This window comes from Pan paniscus, chromosome 7, assembly GCF_029289425.2.
Source record: "Pan paniscus chromosome 7, NHGRI_mPanPan1-v2.0_pri, whole genome shotgun sequence".
Taxonomy (NCBI): Eukaryota; Metazoa; Chordata; class Mammalia; order Primates; family Hominidae; genus Pan; species Pan paniscus.
In genome coordinates this window covers 106,274,268-106,289,336 of record NC_073256.2, presented here as the reverse complement: position 1 = coordinate 106,289,336, position 15,069 = coordinate 106,274,268, and the positions used below count along the sequence as shown (strand labels likewise).

The 15,069-nt window shown below is 34.2% G+C and overlaps 1 long non-coding RNA gene across 1 annotated transcript in view; it reads right to left on the bottom strand.

Annotated features, from left to right (window-relative positions):
- Positions 1-328: 328 nt before the first annotated feature.
- The window catches only part of LOC117981445 (uncharacterized), a 551,201-nt gene continuing 536,460 nt past the window's right edge, over positions 329-15,069 (bottom strand). Inside the window, exons 6-8 of the long non-coding RNA XR_010112986.1 lie at positions 14,048-14,172; positions 11,637-11,696; positions 329-2,544 (exon numbers count right to left, since the gene is read on the bottom strand). This is a non-coding gene — a long non-coding RNA (uncharacterized LOC117981445). The remainder of the gene's footprint in view (positions 2,545-11,636; positions 11,697-14,047; positions 14,173-15,069) is intronic.

The window sequence follows — 15,069 nt, the reverse complement described above, 5'->3', positions numbered from 1 at the left end:
AATCACTTGAGCCTGGGAGGTGGAGGTTGCAGTGAGCCGAGACTGCTCCACTGCACTCCAGCCTGGGCAATGGAGTGAGACTCTGCCTCAAAAAAAAAAGATATTATAAACTATATCACTGCCATTTGTAGTAAATTAACTTCACCACTTGTAAATGTTAGCTGTTTTGATTGGACATTTAACACAGCAGCTTTGGGACAATCTGGGAAATCAAATAATGATGTTCAGCCTCCTGCTGCTACTCACTTGGCAGATAGAAATCACTTATCTTAGTCTAGACAGAAAAGCTATCTGCCCTGCTATTGCATCCAGAGGATGTGGAGGTAAACAGATTTCTCTACCAGAAGTTCCTTTTTCTGCCACAGTTTATTTAAATATAGGAATTTAAAGACAAATCAAACAGCAATGCTACTGTGTCATGTTAAAGAGTTTTCGATTATGCATCCACAAATACAGAGAAGATTTCAGTAGGAAATCATGTCAAATAATCTTTCTCCTAGCATCTTATACCTTTAAAATTAATCAGTACAAATATTCTGGAAGGTCTCTAATGTTCCATTCAATCCTTTGCAAAAATTGTGATGAGTTGTGGTTGGGGAAAGAATTTAGAAAATCTGAAAGAGAGCCTGTTATTCTATGGAGAACCCCTCCAAAATCCAACAACATCATTAAATAAATCTTAATTTAAGAATAGTACAACATAGTAACTTTTAAATCCTAAAGAAACAGAATAGAATATAAATGCAATATACTGTGTTTATATTCATTCACATGTACATGCATGCAAAAAAATAAATTTGCATCCTTAGATATTTAATTTTCCATAGACATCTACCCATGTGAATTTTATTTTATTTTTCTTGTTTTCATTTTTCTTTCTCTACTTTAACTGGCATAAATACAAAAAGAAAAGAGCAGCCTGAAGATACGGAACAACAGTTTCTGCTTTGGAGGCAAAGTGTAGATAACCCAGGTCAAATAATTTATTTCCTCAATTGACTCAATTCACAAAAAGGAAATTTATATTGGAAGATAAAATAGAAAAAAAAATTAATAGCCTGTTATACATTATTAGCTGTTCAAGAGCAAAATGAAATATAACAGTTCCCAGGTTCTCAATTAAAGCTTTTTGAAAATTGATAACATTAAAAATATTTATTAGGAGTAATATTTATTATTTTCATAATTTATAATTTGTATTTGAAATTCTGAAAATATAAAAGAAGTCTATTCTTTTCTGACTCTTTAAAGTGAAATGAATCAAATAAAAATATCAGGATTTAATACACGATATAGCAGCAGTCCCCAGCCTTTTTGGCACCACGGGCCAGTTTTGTGGAGGCAATTTTTTCAGGATGGGCGGCAGCAGGGGTAACATTTCGGGATGAAACTGTTCCATCTCAGATCATCAGTCATTAGATTCTCATAAGGACCACACCACCTAGATTCCTTACATGCACAATTCACAATAGGGTTCCTGTTCCTACAAGATCTAATGCCATCACTCATCTGACAGCAGATGGAGCTCAGGCAATAATGTAATGCTCGCTGGCAGGCCCCTGACCTCCTGCTGTGTGGCTCTGTTCCTAACAGACCATGGACTGGTACCAGTCCCCGTCCTGGGGGTTTGGGACTCCGCAATACAATAATATATCTTTCCACTTAGAGCTCTCCTAGCTTCAAGCGAAAATCATAAATAAGGCGACATCAAAAAATAAAGAAAAGGTGCTGATTGATTATTTGAAGATATTAAATAATTAAATATTTAGGAACCATACAAAATGTGAATATTCATGCTGATTTTTAAATATTTTTTACATTTTATTGCAGTTAGGATTTTCAGAAATAGCAATAATAAATTTCCCTCATGATCATACAGAACCACAGAGCTATAGGGAAAGGGTTGTAGACAGACTGGAATTTTTCCTGCATTATGAAACATTTCAGGAATTGTTCATTAAAAGGGAGAGTTTGCTTTGACTCATTAGTAATTCTTCTCTACATAAAGATTTCTTTTATAATAATAATCCCCATACTGGTAATATGATTTATGTTTTCACAGGTCAGTTGACAGTGAATGTCTTTGTACATACACATATGATTCATTAACTTGATTTTTGTAGTTAAAATTTCACAGTCAAAGGCCAATCAACTCAGGAAAGCTATCCTGAATATATGCAGGCATTTTGGATTAATCCCTGCCATATATCAGTGTGAAATTACTGTAAGAGGGCCAATTTTTATTTTGAAAGGAGTCAGAAATTTTGCTAGAAATGGGTGTCTTCTTGAACAGTTTATACCTATGATTGCGGACAGTCTGCATATTGGTACTGAACATTTTAATGACACAGTGGTGAAGTGAACCTTGGTGGAAGACATGGAGTTCAGAGTAGAGAGCAAAGAATGGACGGAGAGGAGCAGGTAGCATTCCCTTGTAGCTTTCCAAGCTTGTCATTTGGCCACCCATCTATCCTGCATAGTTCCTTGAAGTCTGTCAGTTTGAAGAAGTTGTTTGAGAATTGTTCTCTGAAGTATCCCAAGATTCTGAAGATAAAAATAGCAGCTTTTATCCATATGGATAAGAAAACTGGACTAACTGAAGGACATAAGATATGAAAATCCAAACTGAAAAATACTATATTTTTATCTTTCTTGATGTTTTCTTAGTTGTGTGTCTGATCTAAAATATTATTAAAGAAAAAGAACATAGGATCCTAAATATTTTGTTAGAGAGGAGGCAAAAAGCTAGAATAAAATGCAAGTAGGTTAAATTTCTAAAAATGCACATTGGTTAGGTAAAACCTTAAATGTTACACAAATTAAGAATAGACTCTTACACTTCCAAGCATTAGTTTTATATTTGATTCACATTGAGTTGTGTTTTTATGACATCAATATTTTTATGATCATTAAAAAAGACTTTTTGGTTACATAACATATTTAATTAATATTTTTAAATAATTTATTATGTACTTTCTACTTTGGCTGATAGACATGAGTTTCTAAAAACATAATAAAATAGTTTGTACTACCCAAAAACTGTTCAGGCAGTTTAAAATAATTGATGTTGAGGTAAGTAAACATGGCAGTATTTTAAATAAATAAGCATTACGTATTTATTTAATTATAGAATAGGACAACATAAATAAAACATGGCATAATAATTAAGTATAATAAGGTTGACTCATATAGCATGTTGTAATAAGGAAATATTTGGTAAACATGGGGCCAGTCTATATCTATGCAAATAAACACAACTTTATATTAACATAAGCACTATTATGTTTAAGTATAATTGGCATAATTTGCCTCAAATCTTGCACCAATAAGTAATTTTGAATGAAGATAAATTACTATGAAATAACTGGTCCATACCTACTAGACATACCTAGGCCTGAGTTCCAGTGATAGAGAAAATGGAAGTTATAGCTATACTGCATCTGAATAGAAACATACATTTACACAATGAAAGTATACTCAGAAATATCACACTGAGAGTTCCAGCCAAGATGGTGGGTTGAACACATACTTCTAATTCTTCTCCTTCAAATTTATCTTGACACTTCAGAAAATAATTATTTGTTAACTGAATAACACTATGCAGCCACAGAGACAGAAAAAAAAAAAAAACTCATTAGTGTACCAGCATGCTTTTTAGAAATGTGAACTCTAAGGCCAATGACAACTACCAAAAGAGTTGAAATTGGTTGCCTCTGGGAGAAAAAAAAGATAAAATTGAGAAGATTTCTGCCATTTTTTCCCTTGTAATATGTCCTTTGTTTTAACAAAATTATTTAGTTTTTAATTGTGTGACTATATGTTCAATAAACATAAAATATTAAAATATTATTTTTTTAAAAAAAACTTCTAACTAAGCCACTCCCCCTGCAAATGGGCAAAAGACCTGAATTAGGCAATTGAGAATAGAAGATACCTGAATGACTAATGAATATATGGATAGGAGCTCAAAACCATTAATCATCAAGAAAATGTCATTTCAATTCATAATACATTACTATGACACCCTCAGTAGGACTAACAACAGTAACAATGACAAGACAGAACCAACTATTGGTAAAAATGTTGAACAAACTGAATTTTCATACACAGTCATGAAGAATGCAAATTGGTACCACCACTTTAAAAAGCTATTGGCAGTGTCTCCCGAAGCTGAGAATCTGAACATTTGCATAACTTAAGACCTAGTAATTCCTTTCTTATATAATTCCCAGGAAAAGTAAAGCTCATTTATATTCATATGCCCATAAAAAGACATACTCTGGAATCTTCATGGCAACACTATTAACAATTACCTACAATTTTAAACTATATGAATGCAAATTAAAAGTAGAATGGAAAATGCATGTTGATATATTCATACAGTTAAATGCTATACAATAATGAGAATGAAAGAGCTAAAATTACATGAAATAATAAAATGGTTAGATCTCACAAAGAATGTTGAGGGGAACAAGACAATCGTAGAAAATGCACACTATAAGATTCCATTTATATAAACTTAAAACCCAACACAACTGATATATGGTGTCATCATTCCGAATAGTGTTTGGTTTCTATTTAGTGGACTGTGACAGAATTGGAGATCTGGGTAAGGTTAATAGGGTGCCAGTAGTGTTCAGTTTCTTCAATTTGGATACTGATTATGTGAGTGTGCCAGGTTTGTGAAAATCCATAAAATTATGATGAGAACATGCTTTTGTATCTGTTAATTTTCAAGATAGAGTTAAACATAATTAAAAAAGAATATTTCCTAGAACTAAAGATATGTATGCATCCTCAAAAAAAAAAAATCCAACTTATTGACAAGAAGGCTGAATGCTCATTTGAGTAAAGATCTGAATGACAAAAAAGAGTCAGTTTCAAGAGCTTTCCGTTCAGAAATGTCAAATATGAAGGTGCTATGGTAGAATCATGACTAGCACGTTTTGAGGAACAAAAAGAGGTTAGCTTTAGATGACAGAATGAGAGTGCTCAGAGAGAGATCAGATTGTAAAAGACCTTTGTCTTTTTTGTTTTGTTATGGAGTTTACATTGTATTTATCATGAGGGTTTAACACAAGGTAGTAATATAACTGATTAGCTTTTTTAAAAGATCACCTTGAGTGTTCAGAAGAGAACACATGAGAGGATAAAAGATGGAGATTATTTAGAAAACTATTATATTAGTCTCTGTGAAAAAAGATGATTATGACTTGAAAATGGGTTTTAGCCATTGAAATGAATAAAAGTGAATAGAATCTGGATATATATTAGAGGTAAAAATGCTAATATCTGCTTACATAGTTGACTGCTTGAATAAGATAAAGACAATTTAAGAATTTCTCACAATAGTTAATTTGAGCAGTTACATCGCTAGTGACTTTACTGAGTTGTGTTGTATTGGGGTATCAACAATTCAGAGTAGCAAGGAGCAAGATGTTTTGTTTATGTTGAGTTTGAGACCTTCAGATAGATTCTTACAGCTTCCTGCTTAAATACTTGAAATAATAACCAGCTATTTTATAGCAGTGATAAAATCATCCCATGGTTAGATGAAAACTGCATCCTCAGATCATTCACTACACCTTTAGAGGAGGTCCAGTGCCTTTTCTAAAACTTGCTTGATTCAGAGATTGTGGATTCTGTAAATGATGCATCCATGCAGTCAATATTGCTTTCAGTCATCTGTGTTTTTAACATTCATTAATTCAGCATGATGCTGGTATCCATGTTGGCTTTAGTCTATCATCAACTGTTTGTAAATATACCTTGTGCCAAATTCTTCTTCCCTTAGGAGAGGTTGCTTATGGGAGCTTGCTTGGGCCCTCCTGTAGGTATTTCTGTTAACAGTTTGCCCTGCTTGTCTTCCAGATTCACATGCCTGTAACTGAATTCAAGGAAAACAAAGCCTGGGGCTAGGTGAGCATACCTGATAACTCTTACCCACTAAACCATTTCTGTGACTGCAAAAATCTTTATAATAATCTATAAATCTCTTTCAATTGCTAGAAAAATGAATAATTCCTTACTATAATAATTTAGGGTCTCTAATGATCTTACTTTTCATTGAAAGGTGATAACATTTTCATCAATGAAGTAGGTTTATATACACTTCTGTCTAGTACACCAGGGACTGGGTAAGATAAGCCAAATTTCATTCCTCTTCAATGAAAATAATTTATTTATCAACAAGGTTAGAATTTCATTCGCTAACATTAGGTCTTCAAACATCTTTGCATATTCAGGTGTTAGTGAATTCTATTAGTAGAAGAATGGGTTCAACAATCACTTCACATGGGACTTTTTATAGGATCTAGGATCGGGGAGCCAGTCTATTTTCATTAACTAAATTTATGAATATGGATTGTCTGACTTCCCAGTCCACTGACATTAACTGCAAATGTACTGTAACATTAAATGACTTTGTTTCCTTTCTATAGGGACCCCAAATCACGTCCATGGACGTTCTCTCTCTCTCTCTCTCTCTCTCTCTCTATAGCATAGTACCAAGAGTGAGGAACTTTCTTTTTCTTTTTTTTTTTTTTTGAGACGGAGTTTCACTCTTGTTACCCAGGCTGGAGTGCAATAGCACAATCTCGGCTCACTGCAACCTCTGCCTCCCAGGTTCAAGCGATTCTCCTGCCTCAGCCTCCCGAGCAGCTGGAATTACAGACATGCGTCACCACGCCTGGCTAATTTTGTATTTTCAGTAGAGACGGGATTTCTCCATGTTGGTCTGGCTGGTCTCGAACTCCTGACCTCAGGTGATCCACCCACCTCGGACTCCCAAAGTGCTGGGATTAGAGGCGTGAGCCACCGCGCCCGGCCGGAACTTTATTTTTCATAACTGATAGTACATTTTCTATGGAAAATAGTTACTCCGCTTGGAAATTTTCTTTATTTCTGCAAGTTGAGATCTGTCATTTCAACTTCTATAAAATTAAAAGAATTATTTTTTTAAAATTAGCCTAGCTGTGTGTTTGTATCTTATCCTTTGTGTCTATTCCTAAATCTTCAATCATAATTTGATGTAATCTTAAAATGCTGACCTGATATGAGTACATACAGAGAAGTGGCATAGGAAAACTTTAATATGGTAAATCACTGTGAAACACTATGGATTTGGGTTTGCAACACTGAATAAGTAGATTATTCAAATACTAGTTCATTCCTTACAGTAGAAATTATTTTAGTTAATCCATTCATGCTTTAAATAATCATTTTACACTGGCTTTTCTTTAAATGTTGAATGAATTAGACACTATTATGTTTTAGTATGTTGTTAGAGTTTAATTTATAATTTTATCCTCAAACAAACATGTTTTGTGGCAAAAGTAGGTAAGTAAGATAAAAGTAAAAAGATGGTTTGACTCCTGTCTTTATTTAAGTCAGACCAAAGAATTCCATAAGGCATGGTGCAAGGAAGTGGCTAAATACTCAATAGCTAAATTATAGAGTTTTATGTGTTATACTAGAGGACTTACACACACACACATATACACATGTTCACGCATCTATTTCCTTGAGTGAAAATTTCCGTTTTCTAAACAGTTCTGCTAGCCTTCTGTTTCTACATTCTAACCAAACCAGCAGAACTAATTAGAAAATGGTAAAGAATGCCAACATGGATTTTCAAATTTCTGAGTAATGTTTTGAAAAGTAAAAAGCACTTCTGTTAGAAGCAGTTGCTGTTGTGTGTAGAGATATATTGTATGACAACATGACCTGAAATTGAACTTGCAATGCCTTTTTTAAGCATAAAACATATCGGGAGAATCACTTTGGTAAGTTCCCCAAGCAATCAAATAAAATATTTCTAATTAGTAATTGTTTTGAATATGAAAATTTTCTCCTCTATTTCTCTCTCTCCCATCCCCTCCCTGGAAACCAAATCTTCAGGAAACTTGAATAGCTGGACCATGAAGCCCTAATAAAATAGCTTCTATTTTATTCTACTGGATATCTGTTGACCAGTAAAGTACATAGGAGGAAATGAATTACCTGCTTTAAGCCACTGTTTGAAAACCCAAACATAATTTGATGGAAAATGCCACACTCAACTTCAGGTTATCAGGGTTCATCAGCTTGCAGACATGACTTTATTAAAAATTAGGAGTCCAAATGATGTATTTTGTTATCATATCTAAACATCCTGGCTACTGCTCTGTATCAGATTCCCATAAAAGTACAGAAAACTAAATAATAGATTACTATGTGGCTTATTTTATTTCTAACAGAAAAATTCAATTTCTGAGTAATGCATTTGTGGAAGTTGGCCTTGACAAATGTACAAATTAAAGATAGATAGAAAATGAGCAATATATGTGGTAATTTAATTTATTACTTTGTAAGCTACATCTGATACATCTCAAGGAAAGGAAATTATTTTAATGTGTACAATGTGGTGTCAGCTAGTTCATATCTGATTTTGGTAAAGTGGAAGGAAACCAAGAGGGAAAAACATAGGCTAGAATTATATGGATTAGGAACAGAATTGCCTAAAGTATTAGAGGGTAGTTTGGATATTTGATTAGCTTTACTTTTCTTAATTATTTATGAGTATTAATGCAAATAAGTCATGTGACCTTCTAGGACTAAAATCCCATTAGTCCAGGACTATATATTTTCTATGTAGTGAACAGCTAGCAAAGACCTCACATTACTGTCGTAATCTCTATTAACCTCTGGCTGGTTGTGACCATTTTTGGCTATGCTTCCCAATTCAAGTTACTTAAATTTTATTGTTTTTGAGAAGTCAGAAGCTCTTGATTTTTGTTTCTCTCAAAGTAACTATTTTCCCTTTTAAGTTAAGTAGCTTTAATAAACTATGTTTGTTTAAGTTTAAAAAATTTATTTTAAATCACCCAAGGTATATATATTGATATTGGCTTTTTACCGCTGTTGGGCACAGAAGTTTTTTTTATTATTATTAGTTTAGGAGACTACTCTGATCTCTGGACATGAAGGCGTGATCTCATGAGATTTAAGGCCTGCAAAATTTTGTGTCCCAATGAAATAATCATGTCTCCTCATAGCAAACAGATATTATCCCTGTCTGATTTGTCTCAGGGTGTTGTGGGTGGATTCATTTGGCTAATGGACCAAATCTGAGGCTGAGTCTACATACCTCAGATGTTAGGAAAAACTAGGGTCCCAAGGAGTATGTTCTTTTCAGAATGAGAGTTTCTTGAGGGAAAAAACTTGTCTGTTTCAGCTTTGCATTTTCAGTTCTCAGAACAATGTATGGCACATGTTTCAGGGTGAATGACCACATGATTAATTGAATGAATGGATTGATTTATAAACCCATCAATGGCAAAGATCATGAAGAACCCAAATGTTTTCTTGGTGCCTGCTTTTCTACTGGCATTTTGTTTGCTTACCTTTGTGTTTCCCTTGATCCTTCCACAACTTTATGAATTTATTTAGTCATCCCTATTCACGTTTTATAAGGATAAAACTGAGTCTAAGGGACAAGAAGTGATGTACCCACTAAAAGAAAAGCAGTAAACATTGGAACTCCAATTAAAGTACAACATTCCACCTTCAGAATATAAATTTCATAGTAGTAACATAGTATATTAGTACAGTATATAATAACTATATGTATGAATAGGCTCTCACAGGTGAGAGCCAAATGTGTCAATAAATACAAACATACTTTGAGTATTAAAATCCCTATAAAAATGTTATAATGCCTTCCCACCTCTATATTCTGATATGTGAGGGCACTCATCAGGATTTGTTTTCTTTATCTTAGTCTATTATAGTATTTGGCATCCATTAAGAAAATACAAAATACCAAACGGTCTCCAGCTTTTATATAATTAAACTTTCCTGAACACACAGAGCCAGCCCGAGTCATCTCCTCATCTGATCTTCCATAATTACATATACTACTTATATTTATCATATACTGCTTTAAAAAAATTACTCATGGGTTCTTGGAAAGCAGGGAGAATACTTCTCATAGACCTGTGCCTCTCATCAAACTTTGCCTGGATTTCCAGAAAATAAGTGCTCTTAAATTGTTGTCACTCAAGATACTTTTTAAAGACTCAATAATACAGCTTTTTCATATTTTTATTAAAAATAAAAAGTGTCTATTCAGATGTATGTATTTTGTCCTTTTTTTTATTTTGAAGCAAAGAACAAAACAGCTGAAATAGCTGTGGAACTCAGTGTTTAATAAAACTGATTGATTATAAATCTGAGCTAGTACTAAGCATTTTTATGCCAAGTAAAAATATTCTTTAGAAAGTTCTCAAGCATATTAGGCACATCACAGAAATATATTGCTGCTTCGGACTGTTTCACATCATTTTCAAACTTTTCCTGAGCACCTAATTGTATATGGTGCTGTATTACATTATGTTACAGACAACTGCACATATCCAGTCCCAGCACAGCTAGAGTTGGGACAACTTTGAAACTAGTATTCACCAAAGAATATTGATTCTGATAATTTGTAACATCTTACAAATCTTATTAGTACAAGTGCTAGAAGAGTATGTCCCTTTAATAAGCTCGAGGCAGAAATGCAAAAAAATATTTTCTTTCTTTTACATTATAAGACATCCAACTTTTTATTATATATAAAAACTTGGTAAATACCAAGACACGTCCTCTTTTCCACTATTAACCTAGTCAGAATGAAAATAATGGAAGATACTTTTGCACAACTAAAGACAATATAGTATTGCTTCCTGGGAAGAAGTGGCAAGGGTACTATGTTTTGTTTAATACTGTTACAGCCTATAAAAATCTACTAGGCCAAAGGGATGAATTCTTGCCTAAGGAGAGGCAATATCCCACAGACATTCTATAGCCCGGTTTGGTTGCTAAGGAAAATACCCCCATAAAACTAACTGCAGGCATTTCAAATTAGAAATGTCATCAGCCACTACCTTAATGCCAGCACACTTTAACTTAATGAAATGCATTTCATGCTGTTATCACAAAACGCACTTGCTAGAAGCAATATGGTACTAATACAAATAGTGTTAACAAACAGAAATGTCTTGTTCATTGATTTAAAAAATAACCATATTCTCTATGTGCATAAACACATATCAGTACGAAATTCAATTTAGCTTCTCACTAGAACTCATACTTGTACACTCCTTTCCTGTACTTTCATTTATTGTTTCATGCAGTGGTTTTGCAGGTAACCTGTATCCTGGATAAAACATGAATTCCATCTGTGAGGTTTTGAGATAAACATGTGTCAATGGATCCCTGAGAAGAACCAGGTGATGACACAATAGGATCAGAATTTTAACTTAAAACTGGCAAGTAATTTGTGCCCCATAAACTACTTTTATGTTTACAGGCATTTGAATTTGATAAGGATTTGCTATTAATCATCACCACTTATTTATAATACAAGGTCCTTGATGTCAAGGAATCTTGTTATTTGTATAGCACCAGCACAAAGTGCCACTACAGCACGATAGGTATCGTCATATGAATGAAAAAGAGGCACTGTATGCATGCTGAATTCTCTGCATCACTAAAGCCTCCATGTGAGAGTCTGAACAGATGATGGTGAGTGGAATCTGAAAAACTCCAGTGCTTCTAAGCTGACAATTAGGATGGTAGCATTGCTATAATTTAAAGAAATACTTAGGTCTCACCTTGAATTATCCAAAGAAGTGACTCTCCAGCTTCCACATGATGGACAGGTGAGTATAAACCTAGAAAGATGCCAGACCATGTCACTTGCTTTTATAACATCTCACAAGACCTTGATTCCTCAGAGTATTTCTTGAAAAGGTGCTTGAAAAGCTAGAATGAATCTTACATGTCCTATTGAGTGACCCATAAATCCCTTAGGTAATGGTTAGAGAATGCAGCATTTGATTTTGTTGTAGGTGGAATAGTTCAGGAATTCAGAGTTGCTGCAAAGGTGGTGTTCCTGATGGAGGCATGTGTTTGAGGTTGCAAAGAAAAACTTGACTTTGGAGAAACTTGACTTCATTATATGACTCTGAAAGAGTGAGTAGTCTTTTAGTGATTCACTCTATCAACCTTTCAGTCTGTAAAGAGTGGGTTGCCAGTTAATCCAGTTATGAAGGTCTCCAAAGAGATCTATACAAGGGAAACATAAAGTGCACATTAGGCTCATCCACACTAAGAGATGCCCAAATTAAGTTGGCAGTGTAGCAGAACTGGCTATGCAGACAGATCTTTTTGAGAAAAATGTAGTGGTGGTTGACCCTCAATAAAATGGTAATATCTCGTGATTTCCTAATTATTTTGTCTACGTATTGGGGTCAGATATTTTGAATGTTCTTTAAATATATTTTAGGTGATCCTAGTGTTACACATTTGAAAATGATAATGTGGCACAATTTTTCATCAAAATATAACCACAATCTTGATGCTTCAAATACACACCTTTCTAAGATTTGATGAAAGATATGGTGGATTCATTGGCAGCTTCCTAATACCTATTTGATAAGTGCATCCTTTGTCAGGATGCTGCCAAGATAGTGCTATTTAGTGACAGGCTTCAAATGTATACAGCCAATATAGAGCTTCTGAGGTTATTAAAGTTCTTCTGTAACAGAGTAATGGATGGCTTTAATCCTTTTTAGGCTGGCTATAAACTTGTAATACTTTGCTGACTGTGCAAAATAGCCTATAATATAGACTTATACCTTTTCTTATGTGTGTGTTTCCAAGATCTATTCATCAGCTTAATGACTGATTTTTCCTGAGGTCGGTTTTAGGGCTTGGAGCCAATCACACTGAAACTATTTGGGAGAAAAGGAAAACATTTCACTGTCAAATACCTTGTGTATCTTAATAAATTTTATACATATCTTAATGTTGTTTGGTACATGTCTTACAAGTACCATCTTATCTTTACTTAGTAAGCACTTCAGTTCTCTCATGGTGGGGCTAATCCAAAGCAAATCTTCAAATTAACTGGTATTTGTTACTGGCATCTCCTCTTCCATTGAATCCAGAAGCAAAACAGTGCTTTGGCAAATTATAAAGTTCCTGATTGATAGCACCTCAGCTATAGCTCTCTTCTTCCCAGCAAGCCTTACCTGAACACGTTTCCATTCTCTCCTAACCCTGTTCTTTGCTTTGTACAGAACAGCATTTTGACAGGTCAAAGAAGGCTAAGATGATAAATAGCTTCAGACATTAGCGTTCCAATGGTGATTTCATGTTAATAGGAAGCTCCTGGAATAAATGTCTCAAATTCAAGCGATGAATTATTGAAGATGCTACTTCATAAAATGCATCTGAACACTTGGGGAGCATTTTTGAAAACAGAGTCCCTCTCTATTTCTTGCAAATATTTACGGATACATGGCTATCTACTCCGACTGCTTATAAGAGTATGTACATATATTTAAGAGTAACACTGAGGCTGCTTCTTTTTCTGATATTCATGTTTGTATATACCAACAAATGCAAATTAATATTGGCTCATGTTATATTGAGAAGATTATTTTACTTAGAGTTTAAACTCATTGAAAACTAGCTCCCAAATTAAAATTATTTGGGCAGACTTGACTAAAACTACTATACAATCAAGTATGTATTTAGGAAAACACTTATAAAGGATATGCCCAATTTTGACTGTATATGTATGTATGTGTGTGTCACAAATTTATATATATATATGTATATCTACAAAAAATAATACACACACATTCAGAGAGAGAGAGAGATAATTAAAATGGTGTCATCCAGAAGGTTTGAATTGTGCAAAGCTAAGAATTTGTCAAAGAAATGTACATATGTTTCCCAAATAATTATACGGATATTGTTGTCAAAAAAGAATGATGAAGCCAGGTGTGGTGGTTCATGCCTGTTCAGCATTTTGGGATGCCAAGGCAGGAGGATCACTTGAGGCCAGGAGCTCAAGACGAGCCTGGACAAGATAGTAAGAAACCGTCTCTACAAATATATATATTACATATGTTAAAAGTTAGCCAGGCATGGTGGTGCTATTTATAATATTTATATATATTTAGTATTTAAATATTAAATATATTAAAAATTAGCCAAGCATGGTGGTGCTCACCTTTAGTCTCAGGTACTCAGCAACTTGGGATACTGAGGCAAGATTATCACTTGAGCCCAGGAGCCGAAGGCTGCAGTGAGCTATAATCCCTGTATTCCAGCTTCAGCGATAAAGGGAGACCATGTCTAAAATTCAAAAAGAATGACAAGGTATAAAGTCATACAATTATTTTACTTATTGTGTCTCTTTCTCACACATACGTGCAACTGATTATTATAACAATTGGTGTCAATAAAGAGAAATGCTAGTTTGGCGTTAAAATCTCAAAATTGATAGCATATGAGGAGATAAATCTAAAATCCATCAAAATACTTATACATTCCAGCAACTTGTTTTTCATGTGGACAGATGTGCGGTTGTTTCTTTGGAATTTCACATAGCCAGCTATTTGCCCTCTTCAAAATGATTGTCATTTTAAAGAATAATATGCTGTTATAACGTTTCTTGAAACATCAAACTATCTTACAGAATAATATTAGACTTAGTCAAAAACCCCCCAAAAAATATTTCAAAAACTTGGACCCTGAAAACTTTGTATATATTTTATGACCTTTTAATATGTCTTGCTTATATGGACCCTTTAAATAGAAGCTAAATACCTCTGTGACTAGCATTTTTCTCTCATACTCGTTTGTTCCTGGCAGCTCTGGGTGCTCCATAGGGTACACAGAGGTATGTACCTTTCCTGCTTGGGGCCTGGCAGCATTTTGAGCACACTGATTTCTGTCAGAGACCTTCAGGCAGTAGCCTCTGGCTGACATGTGAAATGCACATTGTAACACTGAGTTTGTCAGTCCTCAACAATCTCCGAAAAGTGGAAAATCTTGGAGAAATGAAGGAGAAATGGAGGAGAAATGAAAGAGCAACTCTGCATTGAAAAATTAAACAAAAAATAGCTCCTCTACCTCCTCATTCCCTTTCCAGTCAAGGTAATATGTACAAGGTATGAAATCCAAATCAGTGTGGCAGAAGTTGGGACTGCCATCTCACTTGCTTAATTAATCTTTTGATGACATTATGTC